Source organism: Gigantopelta aegis, unplaced genomic scaffold (genome assembly GCF_016097555.1).
Source record: "Gigantopelta aegis isolate Gae_Host unplaced genomic scaffold, Gae_host_genome ctg2410_pilon_pilon, whole genome shotgun sequence".
Classification (NCBI taxonomy): domain Eukaryota; kingdom Metazoa; phylum Mollusca; class Gastropoda; order Neomphalida; family Peltospiridae; genus Gigantopelta; species Gigantopelta aegis.
This window is the reverse complement of record NW_024532921.1, coordinates 12,062-14,684: the sequence shown is the minus strand read 5'-3', so window position 1 is coordinate 14,684 and position 2,623 is coordinate 12,062. Positions and strand designations below refer to the sequence as shown.

Genomic DNA, 2,623 nt, shown 5'->3' with positions numbered 1-2,623 from the left:
ATGGCTGAAGATCTAGATATTGACCTGGACAGTGTGATCAGTAGACTATTAGAAGGTATAGTATTTCCACCCACTAATTAGTGGCATATTATCACTTGTTCTATCTCTTATTTCTATAGCTCGTGGTAGTCGTACTATGAAAACTGTTCAATAGCTGAAAATGAAGTCCGAGCTTTATGTTTGAAATCTCGAGATATATTTCTTGAACAGCCGATCTTGTTGGGAACTTGTAGCGCCATTAAAAGTCTGTGGTGAGTTGACAATAGGAATGTTAGCTAAATTAAGGGGTGAAGTCAATGGGTGTGGGCTGGAGTAAGGTTTGTTTGCTGAAAATAGCTTCACTAGTTAGTTAATGACATTGTAATGAAACATGTTGTCAAACATTAATGATCTTACCACTGAGCATCATGTTGCATCATTGATTATTATATTAATTAATTCATTTATTAACCTTTTAGGAGATATTCATGGACAATATACAGATTTGTTGAGGTTATTTGAGTACGGTAGTTTTCCCTCCAGATGCAAACTATCTCTTTCTTGGTGACTATGTTGATCGTGGTAAACAGTCTTTGGAAACAATATGTCTTCTTCTTGCTTATAAAATAAAATATCCAGAAAATTTCTTTCTCCTAAGAGGAAATCATGAATGTGCTAGTATAAATCGAATATATGGGTTTTTTGATGAATGTAAGTGCTACATTATTAGAATATAATTGTTATATTGTTTAATTATAGGTAAACGACGTTATAATATAAAAATATGAAGACATTTACTGATTGTTTTAATTGTTTACCAATTGCTGCTATAATTGATGACAAAATATTTTGTTGTCATGGAGGTTAGTTTCTAATTAATGCCCTAAGTTTGACTTAGTTTGGTGTGTTGGACAGGACTATCACCTGATTTACAAGATTTTGAACAGATCAGATCAATAGCTAGACCAACTGATGTACCTGATACAGGTAAACTATATTATCATTTTGTGTAACTCTCTCACACACACACACACAACACACACACACACACACACATACACATAGGTTTGGTGTGTGATCTTCTTTGGTCTGATCCTGACAAAGATGTGCAGGGTTGGGGAGAAAATGATCGTGGTGTTTCGTTCACTTTTGGATCAGATATTGTCACAAAATTTTTGAATCGTCATGATTTAGACTTAATTTGTAGAGCACATCAGGTATACAGTAATAATTACATCATTAATAATAAATATAAATATCTATCTATCTATATAATAAAGAAAAATACATTATTATCAATAATGTATTATTTAGGTAGTGGAAGATGGTTATGAGTTCTTTGCACGACGTCAACTAGTGACTTTATTTTCTGCTCCAAACTATTGTGGTGATTACGATAATGCTGGTGGAATGATGACCATTGATCAGGACCTAATGTGTTCTTTTCAGGTAGAGAGAGAGAGAGAGAGAGAGAGAGAGAGGTTATTAATGTCTTGTTTTCTATTATCATATAAAAACAACTGATAATTTATTTAATAAATTACACTAGTCTGTGTACCATTAGTTGTCATAACAACGCCATAATTTTTATTCACATATAAACATGTTGTACACACAGATCCTTAAACCTTCAGAAAAGAAGGCAAAATATCAATATGCTGGTCTCAACTCAGGACGCCCTCATTGTGGAATAAAAGTTGCTACTGGGAAACAATAAAGATATTTTAACCCTTTATGATCTCATAAGTAACTATAATCTGTATTAATTCAAATGTATTATTTCATAGAGTGACTTCATTGTAGAAATAATATTTAGTATATATTACAAAATATTGTTTGGAATAACAATCTTTTTTATCGAAATTTTCATTATATAATTTCTTTCTCATAACGGAGGGTTATTTGTAGCTGGATAGTGTGTTAGTTGTTATGGCAACTCAAGACCAATAAACTATAATTATTATCAAAAACCCGACGGATAATTTGAAACAATTTAAGTATAAAAAAGCAAACAAAACAATTGATAAGCCATATAAATTTAATTTTAAAATTTGAAACAAACTTTCTATACAAGAGATATTTACACAAAAGTTTCTTCAAGTCCTTTATAAACATCATTTGATATTGTATTATATGATTCAGAAGTGGGTGTGGCCGAATGTGAGTAATTACGGTACTGTGGAGTTGGGTAATAAGACGTGGGTGGGATTGGATCAGATTGAGAAAGGTGGGTGTGGGTCCATGTTGATTAGATACTGTTAACATACCATTAGGATGATGGATGGGAACATAAGTAGGAGGAAGAGAGACAGGAAATGAAGGTGGAAGTGATGGAGAGACAGGAAATGAAGGTGGAAGTGACGGAGAGAGAGATGATGAAGGAAGTGACTTTTCTTTATATTTCTGTAATTCTTGTAATGTTGGTTTCAATGTTTGTTGTTGTCGTTGTCTCCAATCCATTTCTTGTTGTATAGCAACGCGATAAATATTCAAACTTTTTAACAAGTTGTTCAGAATTTTTCTTTAGTAATCTCTTTATCATAGTATCTAGACCATTAAGATCAGCATGAGGGTAACGACTCCACTATGAATTAAAGATAACAATTATAATTACAGTGTTATGTCTATACATGTACATAACATA

General features: G+C 32.3%; 1 pseudogene; it reads left to right on the top strand.

Annotated features, from left to right (window-relative positions):
• On the top strand, positions 1-1,696 carry LOC121391429 (annotated as a pseudogene).
• The last annotated feature ends 927 nt before the right edge of the window (positions 1,697-2,623 follow it).